Raw genomic sequence first — 21,104 nt, forward strand, 5'->3', positions numbered from 1 at the left:
AAGGGGTGGAAGAGGGGAGAGGCACTGAGGAAAGGGGGAAAAGGGGAGATGCACTGAGGAAGGGGAGAAAAGGGGAGAAGTATTGGGGAAGGGGGGAAGAGGGGAGATGTATTGGGGAAGGGAAGAAGAAGAAGAGATGCACTGGGGAAGAGGGGAGATGCACTGAGGAAGGGGAGGGAAGGGGGAGATGCATTGAGGAAGAGAGGAAGAGGGGAGATGTATTGGGGAAGGGGGGAAGAGGGGAGATGCACTGGGGAAGGGGGAAGAGGGGAAATGCACTGGGGAAGTGGGGAAGAGGGGAGACGCACTGAGGAAGGGGGAAGAGGGGAGATGCACTGGGGAAGTGGGGAAGAGGGGAGACGCACTGAGGAAGGGGGAAGAGGGGAGATGCACTGGGGAAGGGGGGAAGAGGGGGAGATGTACTGGGGAAGGGGGGAAGTGGGGAGATGAACTGAGGACGGGGGAAGAGGGGAGATTCCTGAGGAAGCCGGGAAGAGGGGAGATGCACTGAGGAAGGGGGAAGAGGGGAGATGCACTGAGGAAGGGGGAAGAGGGGAGATGCACTGGGAAAGGGGGGAAGAGGGGAGATGCACTGAGAAAGGGGGGAAGAGGGGAGATGAACTGAGGAAGGGGGAAGAGGGGAGATTTCTGAGGAAGGGGGGAAGAGGGGAGATGCACAGAGGAAGGGGGGAAGAGGGGAGATGCACAGAGGAAGAGGGGAAGAGGTGAGATGCACTGAGGAAGGGGGAAGAGGGGAGATGCGCTGAGGAAGGGGGGAAGAGGGCAGATGCGCTGAGGAAGCAGGGAAGAAGTGAGATGCACTGGGGAAGGGGGAAAGAGGGGAGATGCACTGGGGAAGGGGGGAAGAGGGGAGATGCACTGGGGAAGGGGGGAAGAGGGGAGATGCACTGGGGAAGGGGGGAAGAGGGGAGATGCACTGGGGAAGGGGGAAAGAGGGGAGATGCACTGGGGAAGGGGGGAAGAGGGGAGATGCACTGAGAAAGCGGGGAAGAGGGGAGATGCACTGAGGAAGGGGGAAAGAGAGGAAATGCACTAAGGAAGCAGGGAAGGGGTGGAGGAGGTCTAGGCACCCTGCTATTCCTGCTCATCGGGCTCTCCTCCTGGGCTCTGCTGCCTTTGGAACCCTACCAAACATGGGTTCCTGGCAGCCCCTGAGACACTGCTCTGTCCACCTGGCCTGGTCCTTCAGGGCCCCTCCACATGATGGGGAGTTGTGCTGGGCAGGAGTCTCTTCTATCCAAAAATCCCATGAGGCCTCAGACAAAACACCAATTGTCCACTGGGGTGGGCACCAGGAAGACCAGTGTGCAGGTATTCTTGCATAGCCATGAGAAAGGCTGCTGGGCATAGTCACCTACAGATCAGAGATGACTGTCTGTCCATCTGATCCCTGCCCCTACCCCCTTGTGCCCAGGCTGGGCTTGGATTCCCAAGTGTCAGTAAGGCCCTTGCACACAGCATGGCTAGCGTTACCCAGAGTCCCATGGGAACACTGCTACCCTGCCCAGCTCTCCTCACCCCTGTGGCACTCTGTACCCAGCTGAATCCCACCCACTCTGAGACCTCAGGGGTCTCCCGACCAGCTCACGACACCTGCTCTAGAGTCTCCAGGCAGACCAGGATGTTCCTCAAGCCCTGTAACCCGTTAGCATCTGTCCAGCGTGTGCCTATGAGCTCTGTTGTTCCCTGGATGTCTCCCCCGCTGGGCAGACAGCCCTGGATAGACAGGCTGGGTTTATTTTGCTCACCACTGATCCCCAGCACAGTGCCTGCCACATGGGGTGCACTCTGGGAGGAAGAGAATGATCTGGCTTTCTACCATGTGGCCCAGCAAAGGCCCCTGCCCATCCGTGGTGATGTTACAAACAAACCCTCGTGATTAACCTCCCAGTCGCTGCAACAATGGAAAACCATAAAAGTGACAAGGGGCCTACCAGGGAGCTTCACCAGGGAGCTTTACGCTCCTCCTCCCAGCCACCCCATGTATTTGTCATCCCATAAAACTTTAAATGAATTACAGCAACGCTGGATTCTTCTGTTTTCTATACAACTGAGACTTTGTTTTTAATGACATCCCTGGGCTTTTTAGGGGGTAAGGAATCCTTAGGAGGTAAGCCAAGGGATCTAGCTCTGTTTTCAGGGCTGAGCCAGAAAAGCCATCACTGCCATGGAGTAGCGAACAGGACCTCACCTGTGGGCCCTGGACCTGAGTAAAGAGCCCAGGTGGGTCTGGGTCTTAAAGGAATGGATCCAAGGTGGACAGAAAGATCTCCACAATTCCAGGGCTACCCCGTCCTTCAGCCAGGTTTATGAAAGCCCAGCATTGGCCATATCCCTCCTATGTGTGGCTCCCACAGCTCCCACCCCTCAGGGCAGGCTGCTGGATGGTCACATAGGCCTGTGGCCATCTGGCTGGCTCCTGAGCACTCTTCAGCACTGCCCTCAGCACCCTATGCTTGGGCCAAGTCCAACTCATGGCCTAGATGCCTGATGGTGCCTCCCAGCCCTGTGCCTGGGCAGAGCTGGCTTCCTGACTGCCAGGCCCCTCCTTGTCCTTCCAGCCTTACTCCCGCTAGAGCAGGCCATGCTGCCCACCCACCTCAGCCCCCACAGTCCCCACCACTTGACCCCCACTTTACCTCTGACATTTGCTATGTAGCCATCCCTTTAGCTCCTGCCTCCTGTCCAGACTGAGAGCATCAGCGGGGGTGGGGGTGGGGGCTGGGTGGCACTAATCTCTTTCCTTGGCACAGAGGAGCATGCTCAGGAACGTACGTCAGACTCAACTGATGATCCCCTGCACCCCAGTGCAGCTATGCAGGGGCAATATCACTTGGACTCACACCCTACAGGAGCACCAGCCTGTGGCTGCTGGCACCAGAGCATCAGCAAGGCCAGACAAGGTGTGACCAGCAAGCTAAGGGCAGAGACAGGGGCCCCAGGGAAGCTGCCCAGCAGCTGAGCCTGGGCCTTACTCTCCCTCCGTTGGTGCTGAAGGGGGAGCAGTTGAAGGCATTCAGGCCCATGACAGTAATGATAAGAAGAAATAGGGAAGAAGAAAACAGAATGATCACTGTGACAGTGAGCGAGGAGGGTGAGGGGGGGGTGCCAAGGATCACACTGGGACTCAGTCACCCAATTGAGCTGAGTTGCCACTGCGAGCTTCCTGAGACACAGGTTATCCCATTCCAAGCCCAAATCCCAGGGACTGAGGTGGCTGCAAAAGGGGGCTGCTAGGTCTGGGATGTATTTCCAAATTCAACCTGCCACTATTTCTTGAGGTAGATCAAAGAAAAAAAAAATGCCATCTACATTGTCAATCCCTGTAAAATGGTGAGGCACTCTCACCTGGCACGGTGCTGTGGGGCCTCAGTGGACACTGGATATAAGGCTCGGAGGCCCCACAAGGCCAGCCCCACCCCCGAGGGGCAGTTCCCTACGTGCCACCAATATGGCATAAAAGCCCTTGTAATCCAAGGGATGTAAAGCAGTGGTGGCCCTAAGAACTGACTTTCTCTCTAGGTTTATTCTTTTGCTTATAATTTCTGTTTATTACAACTTTAGCCTTACGGACAAGAAACTACAACAGCTTTATGACATTCCATTGTTATCCTTATAAGTTGCTGGAAGGGCAGGCATGCAATGGGTTTACGGCCCGTTCCTTGGTCCTGGGGTGTACCAGGGCATCTAATTTGCACCCCACACCCCATCCCATGGTCTGGACCTTGACCACCTGCATTCTGACATCTGGCTGGCACATGTGGCTTGAGGCTTGGGCTCCTTCTACTCTACAAGATGGCTGTTAGACTGTGATTCTGTTTAGAGCCAGAATCACCCCTGCACTCACCTCCCACCCCACTTAGGCCTGCCCCACTTCTGCGGGTGCCCACTCTCAGCAGTGAGCATGCTGGACTTGGGGCCAGATTCACTGAGGTTGGAGCTGTGGCTCCAGCTCTGAGCTGTGGGCAAGTTCTGTAACTTCTAGACTTCAGTGTCTTCACCAGTAGATTGGGGATACCAGGCCCTAGCCACAGGGATTCTGTGAAAATTGAAGGAGCAGTATGTGCCCAGGGTCTCCCTGAGCCCTGGTAAGTACCAGGTCCTCAGTGAACTGTGGTGGCCCCCAGCCCTCATTCATGGTTCAAGCCTCAGCCTTTAGCTCCTTCCTCATGGGCGACATTCTCATAGCCCATGAGCCAACAAATCCCGGAGTTCGCCTCCCTCGCACCCACAGTCTCTTTCTGGTCACCGGGCCTCACTTCTTGCTCAGATACCCATAGCAGCCACCCCCTCCTCCATGTACTGCCAGGTCACTTCCCTGGTATACAGCCCGGGTCAGGCTAGGTCCTCAATGAAACCTGCCAGGGCTCCAGGTGCCCTGGTGCTCACTGCCCTAGCTGGTGCTCACCCCTGGCCTTCCTCCTGCATCTGTGCAGTGCTCTCCGAGCTCATGGCTGGTCTCCCAGCACACTTCCTGCCTCTGTCCTGCTGTTTATCTTTGTGGAATGTCCTCCTGCTCATCTTTCCCAGAACTCAGTCTTCAAGGCCCATCTCCCTTATTCCTTCCATTGGCTTTAATTCAACATGCTCATGTAGCACCTACTCCATGGCAGGCCATGTGCTGGCCTTGGGATGTGGGGGAAGCCATGCCCTTGTCCTCTGAACTCCAGACTCACTGGGGAGACAGATGTATAAAGCATATTTAGAATACGATGTGTTGAGTACTATGAGGGAGCCAGCAGAGAGGAGGACATCTGAATTGGGTCTGGAATGACAATGACATACAAACGAGATTGGGAGAGAGGGGGACAACCTTGGGGGGGAATGGGAAAAGTGCAGAGAGGTGCCAGGGCAGGCCTGAGGTAGAGTTCTTGATACCTCCTAGGAGAGCCCTGTGCAGGTGTACACAAGAAGATTGTCAGTACAGCACAGGGAATACTCACAAAGACAGGGCAGCAGTCTGAAAGTCCATCAGTGGGGATGTGTGACATGAGGTGTCCACACTGACAAGCGCACATTGGGGGCAGGCAGTGTGGGAGCTCTGTGTGTAGTAATGAGGCAAGGTCTCTGAGAATCCATGTGGGGCATGGCCAGAAAGTGCAAACACTGCTCAGAATATGATGCCACACATTTACACAACAGTGCTGTGCATTTCTGTGAGCACAGTGCATAGAAAAGGGTTTGGAAGGATAAACCCAAAAGAATTAACAGGATCTCCTCTAGATGGGAGGCCGGGATGGGGTGTGATGCAACAGACCTCCATTTCCCTTAACTGAAAGGTTTCACTTTTGCTACAGGAAATTCATGAATTGGTTGTGTGATTAAAACTTAACTATTTAAGAATAAAAAGACAGATTTTCTAGTCAATTAAATGTAATAGAATCCAGTTCCAATCAGTTTACTCAATACAGACTGACAGTCTACTCTGAGGCAGACTCTGGGGGAGGCCAGCCCTGGGCTGAGAGGAGGAAATGGAGGGATCAGGTGCTGTGAGGAAGAGAAGCACTTCTAAGTCTCCAGGCTGGGTCTGTCACACTGCTGGTTTGAGTCTCGCCTTCCCCAGCAACACCTGGAAGCCACCACCATAGGATGAGGAGCCAGAACGCCCAACCCACATGAGAAAATCGAGGTGCCCCTAGCTGAAGTCACTGGCCCAAGATGGGAGACTCTCTTTTCCCTCCACCTACAGAAACAGCTGTACTACCTGCCAAGACGGGTGGGCAAAAGAGATGGTGGGAGTCTCTCAGTTCTCCACAAAATAAAAAGGGCAAAGCAGTAAAGTGTGAGGTGCAATCCAAGCTTTACGCGGTGCCTGGCCCAGCAGCCAGAGAGCAGGAGGACACCCCAGGCTGGGCCCAGGAGCTAGGCACTCTGAAGACACCAATATGTTTTGTACTAAACTTGAGGGTACCAGCCCTAACTCTGAGGTGCCTGGGGGCAAGCATCTGTTCCTCACTGCAGTTGTCTGAAGACAATGACAAACCCCTCATGCTTCTATCCCTCAACACCCCCTCCAGATGCTCCCCCAGCACCAACCACTCAAGATCACACTGATCCAGCCTTTCTGGAATGCTCTCATCATTTCTACATTTCTTGTCCAAGAATTCCACCTCTAGGAAACTCTCCAAAAGTCAAAGGTGGATCACTGAAATATTCACCTTAGTATGATAAAATATTCACCTTATTTAGGATAGCCGAAAGATGGAGACAATCTAGTTGCCCAACAATGGAGGAATAGCTAAATAAAACAGCAGGCAAGGTGTTACATAATAAAATAAATGAAGCACTTTTATGAGCATGAAAATGCTTTCTCTGTAATATTGAACCAATAATCAAGGTATAAAAATGTATTTAAAATACAGTCTTAACTATAGTTAAGGGGGAGGTTTTTTCTCAGTTTCTTTATACTCCACAAAAATGTCTAAAGTAATCATACACTGTTTTGATACATGAAGAAAAGGTTCAAAAAGAAATACCTAAACTAAAAGAGAAAGACTATCTCACCAGGTTGTAGCTCGGTATTGTGCCTGGCTCCTAAGGCTGCAGACTCTTAGGAATTCCTCCCCATGCAAACATCCTTCCTGGAGAGCCTGCTGCAGAACAGGCCTTCTACAGGGCACCTGAGACCACTCTCTCCAACCCTCACCACCACCTGACACCTGAGGAAACCGAGAGTCAGTAGCCTGCCCAAGGCCCCTCAGCTGGTAAATGGTGAAACTCGGACTCAAGCCCAGCAAGGCCTGACTGAAGTGGGAGCTCATTTGGCCACAGCACTGGCTGGGCCTGAGGCACAGAGGCTTGAGTCCAAATCTGGAGCAAAGTGAGGAAGCTGTCACAAAAGACAACTTGGATGTCCTCAGCAAGGCTCAAGAGGGGGATCACTCCCCTCTTCCCCCTTCCCCAGGAACAAAAGCCTGGCTGAGTCTGCAGAGACTGTATGGCACGGGCAGCAGTGACAGCTCTGGGCCCCAGGCCCGTCTGGGATGATGCGTCCCACCTTCAGGCAGAGAGTAGGCCAGCGAGGGATGCTGGGGGCCTGCCCTGCCTGTGTGAAGAACAAGTGCACGGACTGGCCGTTATCTCTCTTTGTTATGAAGCTTCTTTCTAACCATGAAATAGAGGTCAAGGTACAGTCTGTCTGGGACGGAGAGGCAGCCTTGAGTTTGAGGTCTAGATACAGCAACAGGAAGGTCACCCTGTGCTAAGGATGTTTTTCTCCTATTTTTCTATTTCTTCTTCTTCATTTTCGAAGTTTAGCCTTCAGTATTAGCATATTTAAAACTTAAAGGAAATATTCAACGTCTCCATTTTAAACTCAAACAAATCACCTGGTATTAACTGCACCAAACAGAATTGAGGGCCTGGTACAGCCAGACCATGCAAAGCCCCAGGCCTACAGCTGTGCCCCACAGGCGGGCAGAGCAGCTGGTAGAAAGTGCACTCTTCCGTCGTGCAGGATGGAATGGGTTGGAAGTTGGCTATCAAAAAATAAAAGAGCAACCAACTTTCCCCTCTTGGATCTCTCTCCCTCTTCCCTGGGATCTCTCAGGGAAAGGACTTAGCAACTCCATGGAGTAAGGCACCCACTGAACCACATGAAATCTGTATTTTCCATGGGACCTGGAATCCTCGAGTGCAAACAGTGTGCTGACATCCCAATACATGGAGGGCCAGGAAGTCCTGAAAGACAGCATGATGTGTTTCTCTTTCCCACAGAGAAGCCTCCCACTCCATGGCAGAGGCGAATAAATCCCTGAAGCTAACTGCTAGAAGCACAGAAATTCTTAAAATACCAAGTTTTGGACTTTAAGATTCATGGAAACTTTGCATTCTATGCCATAATAGATTCATGTTTGTTTTAACATAAAAGTGGAGTTTGGAATTAACTGTCCTTGGGAAAACTGACACTGTAGAAAACTCATCTGCTGGCCCTTCGGCATTCAGTCCTGGGCACATGATAGCATTCACCCCACTCCCAGCCCCAGAACAAAGAGAATGCAAGGTGAGGATGAATTCAGCTGAAGGAACCCAGGCCGTGAGAGGTCTGTGTCCATGGCTACACATGCCTCCTTCCCCAGAGGGCATGGAGGCCAGTGGGGAGCCCACTGCCCCTTCACCGGTCTGGTTTCTGCAGCAAGCCTCTGCTGCACAGAGGGAGGCGCTCAGACTCAGAGATACACCCATACCTTCTGATCCTGCATCCTCACTCTGCTGAAGGAACACCAGGCTGCTCCAACACAGGCTGACCCTACTGAGAGAATGGGCTGGCATTCAACATGGCAGCTACCCAAGTGATTTTCCAGGGTCATGTTTACTCTCCATGATCTGCCCTGGGGGCTGGCTCCTTCAGGGGAGGAAGTGCTGCAGCTCTGGAATGAATCATGCTGGCTGGTTCTATTGCCTCCTGGCCAGCCAACTTTGGGCTCTTCACCCCTGAGTCTCAGCTTCCTTGTTAGTAAAAAGGGGATAATAACACCCGTGGGGCTATGGTGAGAAGTCAAGGCCAAGCACAGCACCTAACACTCAGGTAAGAGTAATTCTTGTTAGGATTGACAGAGTGAAATTAAAAGACTAGGGCTGGGAGGGCAGGGAAGCACTGCACCTGTGAGGTGAGGTGTGCTGTTTCCAGCACTTCAAATAACAAAGGTCAGTTCCAGGCCAGAGCCGACAGAATGGCATGGGCTCCACCACAGCCCAAGGAGGCTCCCTTCATTCCACTGTGTCTGACCCTCAAGGAATCCGCCTGGAGAAGATGGCTCCAAGAACTTGGGTGACCAGATGGACTCAAAAGGAGGCTCAGCTTCTGCCAGCAGTTCCCATTTCCCATATGCAAGAGATTCCTCCAAAGGTACAAGCAAAGCTCAGGACTGACAAGTGTTTTCCTGCTTATCTGGAGAGATTTAGTTAACTAAGTGTGTGAACTACCCCTAAGTGCAGAAATCAATATACACCACTTATGTGACAGCTCTTCCCAAAAGCTGTCATGCATTTAGCAGTCATTACCCTGAGGTTGGGGTGTCAATATTAAATATCTTAAAACTTTATCAGTTGTAGCTAAGGTTAATGGAAATACTTTAAACATATTAAGCAAATACTCTGAATGGGAAAATGCAAGGAAATACTCTGCCCCGGGGTGGGGTGGAAAAGCAGCCTCCATCAACCTGCAGAGTCAGAGGAAACTTCCCATCAAAGTGACAGCTGATGTCAGCCAAGCAAAGGAAGACCAGAGGACCAGCAGAGGCAAAGGTGGGGGCGGGTGGCAGCGAGGTCCAAACCACCCCTGTGCTTCGGGCTGCAGACCCCAGCTCTCCCACAGCTCCCACTGCCCCTGTGGCACCTCCTGCTCCAGATCTAAAGCCTTAAAGGGCCCAGGGAAGGTGACCAACCATTAAGGACCACTCTGAGTTTCTGCCCCATCAGCTCAGCTGCTACTCTCATGTCTGAACAGCTCATGATCTCACATGTTCTGGCAATGCATTAACAGATGGAACTTTTGGCCAAGGTGGGCCCAATCAGGCCACAGATGCCACAGGAAGCTGATGAGTGACCTTTAGAGTCTTTAGGTTCCCAAGGCCCAAGAGTAAAGCCTCGACACCCCACCAGCTGTCAGCCTTGCTTCCTTTGGGAGCAACACTTTCCCTGGAGGGAGTTGGTTACAATTGTGATGATCGTGATGATGATGTCAGGAGTAGTAATGACAGCTGCTCACACTGACTGAACACTTGCCCCATGTGGGCACCACACTGAGGGGCTCCCAGGTAGGGACACGGTCCCTCCACAAGCTGTAAGGCACAGCCATGCTGGCTTTGGTCACTTGCCTGCCGTCACCCAGCCAGCAGGTGGCAGAGCTGGGATTTGAACCTGGACCGGCCATCATGGCAACAGCCCCAGGAGAGAAGAATGCAAGCTCCTTCCTTGACACATGTGGCCCAAGCTGGGCACTGAGGATTCTCAATTCATGGGGAAACTGCTCCTGCTATAGAGGGGTTCCAGCCTGGGGAAAGGCAAAGTAGCCCTAGAGTACCAGAATGGAAACTCAGTGAGGGGACAGAGAGGAGCGGTGCTGCTGTGTGAACGAGCACTGCCGCCCCCTCCCCCCCATGCTGGCCCTCACTCACTGCTTCTCCCCTCACTGCCAATCTGGACGTCCTCAGGTCCCAGCTCACTGCCTCGGGAGGCTCTCTGGCCTCCTCTAAATCCCTGCTGTCTTCTCACAGAGGCTGTTCCTCAGGGCAGCCTCACCACTTGTAGTGCCAGGGCCCACTGTTGTTTAAAGTCTGTCTTCCACATGGCACTGGACATTCCATCAGGGCAAGGACGGGCCACCAGTGCAGACCCAGCAGGTAGCCCAGTGCTGGCACCTTATCTTACTGAATGGAATACATGCTCCTGGGAAGGCCCTTCCTGGGTGGAAGGTGGACGGGGGGCACAGTAGGCAGGGGAAAGCCAGTGCAGGGACAGGCGGGGGCCCATAGTGAAAGGCTAGGAGTGCCATGGCCTGGGCAGGCAGCAGGGGCCTCTCCGGCCTGTCAGGACAGTGTCCTAGCTAGCAGGATGAACCCCGTGTGGTCTGCCCAGAGACTGTCCTGGGGGCGTGTAGCCTGGGACGGAGGCCTGAACAGGAAGGGAGAGGGACATGTCATAGAGTCCTTGCCTGGGTCCTTCCCCCTCTCCACCCACTGTGACTGCCTCCTGAGGGCCAGCTCATGGAGGCAGAACTTAGCAGCAGCTGAGGCAGCTCTTCTTCCCTCTTAGAAAATGTGAGTCCAGCACATGAGAGCAATTATAAATCCAAAAACACACAAGCAGAAAGCCAGTTCCAAGCCAGCTCTGCCAGGGCCCCAGCTCAGCTCCTTGCCCCAACCCATCCCGGGAGCACAGCTCTCTCCCCTAGAGTTTCTCACCTGTCTCCCACCTTGGCCTGCCTGACCCTGCCTCTCCCAGTCTCTCTGAAGCTCCACTGCCTCTTAGCAGCCTTCCAAGGCTACCTGGTATCCCCAGGGCCTCCCACGCCCATTTGTGCCATCCCTACTTTTGTCACCACCTCCACTCAGGCCATCAGCACTGGGCAGTGTTCTATAAGCTCACATGGATTAACCTACTGAATCATCACAGCAAGCCTAAGAGGTAGGTCCCGTTATGTCCTGCATTGTACAGGTGACCAAACTGGGGCCCAGAGGTTGGGTGAACAGCCAGAGGCCACTAGTCCAGCAGTGACAGAATGGTGCATGAGCCCAGGAAGCTCCCGTCCAGGAGTCTGCAAACCTCCCATCTTCCTCATAGGGCCAAGCCAGTTCTAACACTTACACAGGTGGAGTGGCTACCGCCTCGCTTGTTTGTCCTACAGGGACCTCCTTGAGAAAATGGTCACTCTAATTCATCTTTGCATCTGCCACACCCAGAAGGGGGCCTGGTACGCTGCCAGTGCTAACAACAGTTCAGGAAATGAATGAGCAATTGATGGCAAGCAACCTTTTCTCCTCATAACACAGTGGTTAGGAAGGCAGGTTTTCAAGTCAGACTTCTTGGGTTCAAATCCTTCATATTAGCTATGTGACCCCAGGCCAGGGATGTCACCTAAGTTCCCTTAAATGGAAAATGTACCTAACTCATTGGGCATTTGTGAGTTTACATTGAGATAATCCAGGTGAAACGATTAGCATGGTATCTTTAAAAATTAGAAGTTGTCCAATATTAATTAGTGATTAAAACTACTACAACTATTATTTTATCATCAATAAAATGGAGATGAGCATCCCAACTTCATTTGGATTATGGTGACAATAAAAGTAAAAGAGATAAACTGTGTGCTGCACTGGCATCAAGAAAAAACTCAGAGGAGTGGTGCTCTGCCCCAGTGCCCTTGAAGCCTACAGACCAGGGGCAACAAGCTCTCCTATAGAAGGTGACAGTAAGCAGTTTAGGCTTTGGAGGCCACACAGCCTCTGTTGCAACTACTTGACTCTGCCATTGAAGCGCTTTATCAAAACAGGTGGCAGGCTGCAGTGTGCTGACTTCTGCTGTGCACTGAGGCAGGACCCTGTAAACAATGTCCTATGTACAGGAACACTGACCTACCGCTGTTGAAGCCAGACACCCAGCCAATCAGCAGGGCCAAACCTGTGCTGCCAGCAGCAGGTGCCGTGCACATGCTGGGGGCCAGCGGCAGAGCTGAGTGTGTCTGCAGAGCAGGCCTGTAAGAGGGGCTACTCCCTTGGCAGCCATTTCCTGAGCACCTATTATGTTCTGGGCACACAGGACAGAATGAGACACCATTCCTGCATTTGAGAGGATGGCAGCACAGTGTGGGCACAGCCACATAAACAGAACATGGTGTGGCATTCAGATCGTCTCCTCCTCTGTGACCTGGACGTAAGAATAGTGCCCACAGCTTGTAAGGCAGAGAGAGGAGTGCATGGAAATCCCTGGTTGGTCACTGGTGTGCTTATTATGCTGACCTGTTTCCTAGGAGGCAGAAGGCGAGGGGCAAGCCACTTGAGATGACTTTCAGAAGCTTAAGGGCATACGCTTTGTGCAAAGTCTGTTTAGGGTAGAACCTGTAACACACAGGCCAACGTGAGTCACGTTATATCGCAAATAAAAATCGGCCCATGAATATACATAATCCCCCAGGTAATTCTCTCAATCTCAGAACGGTAATGGAGCCACCCTCGCTCACTGAGGCATGAATATTTACCGTCCTCTGGCTTTACTGCTCTCGATCTGGCTTCAATTTTGCAAATTAAAATGAGGGCTGTGTGGATAGAGAGATTACAGGAGAGCCTCTGAAGCCTGCTGTCCCCTGGTGAGGCAGCAGGCAGGGTAAGCTGGCTCCTGCCCGCTGGCCTGCTACTTCTGCCTTGAGGGTCAGGAGCCACAGAAAGTGGGACAAGGGGTTGGAGGGGGGTCAGGACCTTGGAAAAACACAGTGGGGAAAGGAATGGCACTTAACATGAAACACGTTCCAGGCGGGACAGGTGTGAAAATCCCCAGGCTTTCTCTTTCTGATGGTTGAGAAGAATTCCCAAGTAGCCAAAAGGGCAGAAACTTCATGTGTTGCACCCTGTCTGAACCTAGATTCAGACCCTGTCCAGGATTTGCACATCGGCAAGTCATTTCTCCTCTCTGGGCCTCTGAGTCTTCATGGTACAATGAGGTAAGAACCGCCTTACTCCCACGGGTGATGTGAGGATAAGGAGCTGCTATATATGCAGGTGCCTGGCCCAGGTGCTCCCTCAGTGGCAGAGCCAAGCATCAACCGCTGCTCGTCTATACATCTGCCATCTGTTACTTGTTGGTACACGGCCACTCAGGAAGAGGAATGGGATACTGCCTGTGACACTCCAGGCAAGACCAGAATGGCTTGCCAGGGGCAGCTATGCTGGCAAATAGGTGATGTCGACTTTGTTACAAAGGGAGCTGCTTGCAACCAGGGCCACCGGGGCAGCAGTCTGCAGTCTCGCTGGACTTACAAATGGCTGTGGAGAGGTCAGGGAGGGGCCTGCCATTTCTAACTGGGTCTCTGCCATTAATTAGAAGGAGAGAGAACTAAGCATCCTGTACCTTCTGCTGTCCTGGGAGGAGGGTGCAGGGAGAAGAGCATCAAGTGCTGGAGCAGGAATGGGTGGGACAGGGAGCTAATGGCTGCTGGCTGCTGGCAGACTAGGACATCTGTCCCCACCATACAACCTGGCTCCCTGGAAACCAAAAGCCAGAGACGGGAAAGATCACTCAGTCCACCTCAATTAAAAAACCAACTGGAACACAGTCTATGAGAAAGTTGTCCCAGCAAACCTTTGCAAAGGATGGCACTTGCCACTAGTTGAGCAACAACCATGTTCCTGTCATTGGCTGAACCCTTGCTAACTCTTGTTGCCTCACAGCAGTCTATCACGGGAGGGCGCCATGCCAGCTTCATGCAGTCTCACCGCCACCAAGTGCTGAGCCAGGGCGGGCGGACGGCCTGGCACTCCCCACTGTGCCAGATGGGCTCCTGTCCATGGAGCCTGTTGTATGCCCTGCACTATGCCATGTCTAGAGAAACAGGGGACCAGGCACAACTCCACCCTGCCTCTGCCTGGAGCGCACAGTCACCTAACAACCAGTTCCCATGGTCTACGTGGCACGGGCTGCCCCAGTGTGGCAAGGAGGACGGGGGAACTCTGAGAAAGGAACCATGGTTACCACGTGGCAGGGAACTGGGAGGAAACCTCACAGAGGAGAGGACATCTGTGCCGGGCCTGTGGATGGATGGAGCAGCTCGAGCAGAAGGCTGAAGGGGGCACAGGCCCTGAGGCCTGCAGAGGTCCCAACTGGTCAGCAGCCAGTGACAGTAGGGTACATGAGCACAAATGGCTGTAGCTGAGGCAGGAACCAGGCAGTGCAAAGCCCGAGGGTCAGGCCAAGGAGCTGGAACTCTCCTCTGCCGGCAGATGAATACCATGAGATGCCACACAGGGGTGAGGACTGATGAAGTGAAAAGGTCAGAACAACCCCAGTGGTAGCCCGGGTGGAGAGAGAACTGATGGGGAAAAAGACTCTGGGCACAGAGCAAATTGGGGCAAACTGCAACGGCAGGAAGAGGGCGCCAGCCCCAGAGGGGCCCTTGCTGATCCCTGAGCATGTCCACAGTTCCTACAGTGTGCGTGGCATGCAGCAGCACCAAGCACACGCTGAGGGAAGGAAAGGCCAGAGTGAGCGTCTGAGCTCCAGCAGCAGGGCAGAGAACAGGCCAGGCTTACAAGTCTGGGGACACACTGCACATGAGCACACCATGTGTATGAAGGAAGAAAACGCATGGTTTCTCCTGGCCTGGCAGCAGACAGCCACTGACCTCCTGGGAATGTTGGCTCTCGTCCCCCAGCCAGCGGCACGCACTGCTTCTGCGGGGCCCTTGCTGCCCTATCAAGGCCTGGTACCAAAGGGTTACTGGCTCCCCTTGGAAAACTCTAACCCCCAGTCTGCCAGAACGTCTTCTATTTTTCTTTCTGCTTTCTTTAAGACCCCAGATGTGCTCTTGCACATCAAAAGAGAGCAACTTATAAAGTTAAACTAAATCAAGGGCTTTTGTTCTGAGGCATCGTGGCTGAACTAATTATTCCTGTATGTTGTTTAATGAAATAGTGGTGCCATATATTAAACCAGTTAACAGGATGAGCACATGAGTTACAAGGAAGGTCGGGGCTGGGATTATAAATTTAACTTTTTCTTAAGAAGAGATGAAACAAACCACTCAACTCCCTGCTGTCGTATGTCATGGGAGGGAAAAATGATGGCACTGAGCAGCACAGAGGGAGGGCTGTGCCCTGGTTCACGGTGCTGGCGGCACCGAGCTGGGCGGTAACCCCAGGCTGCTGGCTCACCGCCCCAGGTCCTCTGTGCTGAGCTCCAGGCAGGCTCAGGGCTCGCTCCTCATCCCCCGTGTGCCCTTGGTCCCCAGACCTTCAGCCCACGTGATAGTCCTCCGGAAATTCAGAAACAGCCCTAAACCACGTCATACATGCTGAGATGCTGTGCAGCACACTTTTCCATAGCCAAAAACACCAGAAACCACATGCCTGTCGATCACAAGAGGATGGGGTAAGAGTGCAGGAGTGCGCTTCTGTGGACCAGGACGCAGTGAGTGAAGAGAGGGGGAGAGCGGTAGGCATCGGTATGAGACGGTTCCACTACATGCTAAGTGAAAACACTGACATAACAAACAGTGCCCATGAGAGAAGCCTGTTGTGCTTTTTATTCCTAAGTGTGTATATTAGGGTGTGGTATATTTGTGTGCATTGTAAAAGGGTAAAAGGACACAGAGCATGCTCTTAACACTGGCTTTCTCTGGGAAGTAGAATTTTAGGAAACTTGAACTTTACCTGATAGTGAATTAATTATTCATAGCAAGCATGTATTTCTATTATGACTGAATAAAGCAATAAATAAGTATCATACTCTTTGAAAAATAAATCCACAAACAAGCAGCAACACCTCTGCACCATAGACTAGAATTAGAAGGGTGATCAAAAAGGACTTGGTCTTTTATGGCAGTGCATAAAGTATCACAATAAAAATATATTTCATTTTTTTGCATATATATACTTGCATAATATATATAATACTTGCATAATAATTAAGAAAACATTTAATATTATGCAACCAATAAAATAGCAACAAGCTAAGAGCTTTCAAAGATATGAGGACATATGAAACAGTGGTACCAGAATGCATCAGAAATAGTGACATTACATTTAGTAACAATTAAACATGGTGATCTCCACTACACAAATATATAACATATAATATAGGAAGGTGAAATAAAGGAAATTCATATAAAAGTTATCACTAGAATTATGATCAATTTCTTTCCTTATAAACCCTGCCAAGGTGACCCTGATGAGTATATAGGTTTCAAGAAATGGAGCCTCACCTTCCACACCACTGACAGTGTGCAGGGACTTCAGGCCCAAGGACAGCTTCTGACAAATAACTAACTGGCTATAACACAAGGTATCAATGGTAGACTCCCTCCCTCCCTCCTGGGCTTCCCCAGGAGCTCAGGCCCTGGCTTCTGGCAGAGGCCATAGCAGCCTCAGCATGGCCCTCAGGCACAGACGCTGCTCAATACACCTTACTGGCCATGTGGCCCTGAGCAAGGGCCTTACTCTCTCTGAGCCTCCATTTCCTGAGTATAAAGGCATGGAGAGTCCTACTGCCCATGATTACAAGCAAACTCAACTGCGGTCATCAATTCAAAGATCCTGGCCCACAGAGAGGGCTCAGCAGTCATTTTATTGTTCTGCTGATAATAATAGTGATATCTGACATGCATGGAGCACGTACCACATACCTCGCCCTGGGTCTAAGTGCTTTACATGCATTAACCCATTAATCTCCACTACCAATGAGGTAGGTACCCTTATTATCCCCCACTTTACTGCTGAGAAAAGTGCCAGCAGACATAAATATCTTACCCCAAGTCACATAGCTAGGAAGTGGTAGCATTGGGAAGTCTGGCTTCACAACCCATCCATAATACACCACACTATATTGCCTCTTTGATGTAAGTGTGGGCTCCTGTGTGTGTGTGTCAGGGAGAGACATCAGCTTCCCAAAGGCACACTAGAAAGCAGCCCTGAAGGGTAGGTGGTATGGATGTTGATGGCTCCAGGCGACCCCCACTCCTGCCTTCTCAGCCACAGGTCTGCCCCAGGACTAAGCTCCAGAACTACACATTTGTGCACAGCACTGCTCAGCTCTTCCAAATCCCACTGGAGCAGTGGTTCTCAACCTGGGTTGATTCCCCTACTTCTGGGAAAGTTGGCAATGTCTGGACCTGGACACATTTTTCGTGGTCACATGGCAGGTAGGGTGTTAATGACATCTACTGGGTACAGCCAGGGATGTTTCTAAACATCCTACAATGCCTTCATAGCAAAAAATTATCAGGTAGAAAAATGTCAACAGGCTGGGTGCAAAGGCTGATGCCTGTAATATTAGCACTTTGGGAGGTCCAGGTGGAAGGATCACTTGAGTTCAGGAGTTTAAGACCAGCCTGGCCAACATGGCAAAACCCTTTCTCTACAAAAATGACAAAAATGAGCCAGGTGTGGTGGTGCACACCTGTAATCCCAGCTACTCAGGAGGCTGAGGCACAAGAATAGCTTGAACCTGGGAGGCGGAGGTTGCAGTGAGCAGAGATCGTACCATGGCACTCCAGCCTGGGTGATGGAGTGAGATTCTGTCTCAAAAAATAAAATAAAATAAATATAAATAATAAAATAAAATAAAATAAAATGTCAACAATGTTGAGCTTCAGAAATCTTGCACCAGAGGGAAAAAAGAAAGAGTTCCTTATTTGCTAAACATTTTCTGGATAACTCCCTAAAAACTGCTCTCAAGGACACTGAGCCATTGAAACCTCAAAGCAGACAGGATACACACAGCTGTTCTTACCAACAGTTGGTTAACATGCTCACCAAATAACTACTCTATGCCTCAGTGGGAGGGAGAGAGAGCAGCATGTCCTTATGGTAGATTCCTAGGCAGAGGCTAAACAGATATCCACATGTACAGATGTAGAACCACCTTGCATCTAGAGTGGAGGAGATAAAAGCAAGGGGTAGTACACTGGGTAAGGCCTGGTGTAAGAAAGAAGGGGAGATACATAAGCTCCCACATGCAGAGGTGTCACCAGAATGGCAGCAGCAGTGGCTGCCTAGGAGGGAGGGACCAGGGACCCAAGACAGGGGGGTGTCAGGGAGACTTAACTCTAATCACTGCATAACTTCGGAATCTTTTGCCTTTTGAACCATCTGCCAGTATTACCTTTTCAAAGTAAACTAACAAAAATGTACTACATTCATATACGTCCACATGAGGGACCTTCTTACACAGCATCTCATGAGAGCCTGGGAACAGTTCTCTGCTATGCTCATGAAGATGCCCCGGTTACAAGTGCTCTGTTAAAAATGGAGACGACAAGAACCTGACTTGCCAAAGCCCCGTTACCAGGCAGCGGTGAAGTCAGGTTCCCAAAGTGGACCTCCTCATGCCTAGTCCTGGGTGTGGCATCCACAGACTCTGGGAGTAGAAGACCTACCTGCCAGACCTGGCTGGCTGACCACCTAGCTTAGATGGTGACAGGGATGCCTGGGCTCCGAAGATGCAGCCTGGTCACTAACTGAACGCAACATGCCACCTGTGGCTCCCGCATGGCATGGAAAGGCAAGAAGCACAAAGCTTCATCGATCAGAAACATGAGCGCAACCCTGTTGCCAGGAGGATAAACCCTTCCTTGCATCTCCATATTGCCCTGTCCTTGGCTTTCACAAATGGTTACCCAGACAACTGCCCTTTTCCTGGACTCCCCCAGTTGGATGTTGGCAGGAGACATCAATTTCTCTTTGAGGGAGAGGCACACTATCAACTGGCTGGGAGGGCCAGGATGTAGCCTTTCCCAGAGCTGGCAGGAATAGGAAAAACCAGTTTCTACCCAGATGCTACAACATCCCAGGTGCTTCCCATGGTCATCCTCATCACAATGCTGTGGCATGGAAATAACTCACAGACAACAGGGCTGAGACCTACGGAGGCTACTTGACTTGACCAAGTTCACACGACCAAGAAATGGTAACCCTAGACTTTAACCAAGGGCTGTATGAGCCCAAAGTTAATACTCACCCTCAAACCAGACCATCTTTCCAGGGAACTATCTCTTTCCAGAGGTTTAGAATTTTCTATATATGGCAGTGCAGAAAAACTGTCTTCTGGGTACTCTTTTACTAAAAGATACAGCTAAATGGTTAAGGAAAAGAAAAGGGAAGAGAAAAGAAAAATTGCAAGGGGCCTTCTCCTTCCTCCCCACAGCCTGGCCCTGGTCCCTTCGCCAATCTAGCTAGAGGAAGCCACACCTGCTATACCCCTGCCTGTCATCTGTACCTTGACAAGCAGGTCAGGACACAGGGCCTGCCACAAGGATGGTGGCCCACCCATCTCTCAACTGTTTCTCATTAGCTGGAACATTCCGTTTTTCAACAACCATGGACGCCTCTGTCCTTCCTTGGAGGGTGAAGGCGGAGCCTCTTCTAAACACTGGTATTCTGAACCCTGGTGGGTGCTTACACCAAACAAAGGCTCCCCTATTCCAGCGCAGTCTGGTGACACAAAGGTGGTGGGATCCTGCTACTCCATCCTCTGCGCAAGGAAGTAGCCAGCAGTTGGACAGGGCCAAAACTCCAGGAGAGACAGCTGGCCTAGGTCCAGGTGCTTGGGGCAGCGGGGGGGACCCCGCCTGTCTGAGGCCCAGCACTGTCCACTTCTGTTTAACTCAAGAGCTCTGGTTTTCTCATCTCAGAGAGAGATGATAATAGTCCCTACTTCACAGGGTTGTCTAGGGTTAAATCAGAAGAAAAGGCATGTAAAATGCTTGGCTTTGCATCTGCCACATAGTGGGGTCTTTCCCTTTCTCAAGTTCTGTCTCAGAATCTTCTCAACACGAAACTCTTGATGGTACAGCCAATCCATCAGAGGTGGAAATGGGATGAAGCTTTTCTTATCCTTCATGTGAATTCAGGGACAAATCAACATTGATGAGCACTGACTGTGGGCCAGGCACGGTACTAGGTGCTGGGGATTCCAACATAGAGAGATTGGGAGCCTTCTCTTAAGCAGCACAGAGTCAAGTGGGAAGAGGGGTGACTGGGCTACAAGGAGCAGAGCCCAACTCCATCCTCAGGACAGACGCAGCGCCCAGGAAGAGGCAGGACATAAGAGCTGGATTTTGAAGGATTTCTAAGAGTGTTTCAAATGGTCAGGGCTGGAAAGGGCATCCCTTGCTAAACAACAAGGAACACTCCTGAGTGCCCACTCCAAGCACATGAATGCTCAGAAGCACTCTGAAAAGAGATGGAGGCACAGAAAGGTGAAGTCCTTGGCCCCAGGCCACAAAAGAAAGAGTGCTACCAAAGCCGGAAGGGACAAGGCAGCTGCTGGACAGGGAATCAAACTAGCTCCGTGGGCCTGAAGCTCCCCATGCCATGGCTGCAGAGGAAGACAGGCTGCCAGCTACACACTTGAGGTTTGCAGCTGTACCCTGAAGGTCATGGGACCATGCAGGCTTTCAGTGGGATGTAGAGGGCTAGCCCCATTAGCTGGCACTCAGAACACAACTGTGGAGCTAAAATTCTTCCCTCCTTCCCTACAGGAATCTGGTTTCCAAATCTTTAACATGTTCATGCTTCTTCTGACTACCTTTCAAATTCTCTCCTCTGTAGTAAAATGGCAGACCCAGAATGGGGCTCAGCGTTACTGAAGAGGAAGGTGAATGCTGTGAAAGGAAAATTAGTTACACTTCAGTTGGGTCCACAGTTGAAAACTGTGGAAAGGTCAACGTTCTGTAAAAATAACTACATTTTCAATGAATGAGGAGACCATGCAATTAGAGGGAATCTCATGGTTAGTCCTTTTCTAAAACACATTGGTCTAAATCTGAATTTTAATTTTAAATATTTTCTTAGAGGGATATCACCTGCATTAACTTTTTTTACTTTTCCAGTTCATTCATATTGTTGTGTAGCTTGTTTCCTCAACTACACTCCTTT

The 21,104-nt window shown here is 51.2% G+C and overlaps 2 protein-coding genes across 5 annotated transcripts in view; one reads left to right on the forward strand and one right to left on the reverse strand.

Moving 5' to 3' along the window:
• Nucleotides 1-21,104, reverse strand: part of EEFSEC (eukaryotic elongation factor, selenocysteine-tRNA specific) — a 276,656-nt gene that overhangs the window by 96,768 nt on the left and 158,784 nt on the right. The gene's annotated exons all lie outside the window — the stretch shown is intronic.
• The window catches only part of RUVBL1 (RuvB like AAA ATPase 1), a 257,142-nt gene continuing 239,155 nt past the window's right edge, over nucleotides 3,118-21,104 (forward strand). The window contains exon 1 of the mRNA XM_050781726.1: nucleotides 3,118-3,127. The gene's annotated coding sequence lies outside the window, so the exon portion shown is untranslated. The remainder of the gene's footprint in view (nucleotides 3,128-21,104) is intronic.

Source organism: Macaca thibetana, chromosome 2 (assembly GCF_024542745.1).
Source record: "Macaca thibetana thibetana isolate TM-01 chromosome 2, ASM2454274v1, whole genome shotgun sequence".
Lineage (NCBI taxonomy): Eukaryota > Metazoa > Chordata > Mammalia > Primates > Cercopithecidae > Macaca > Macaca thibetana.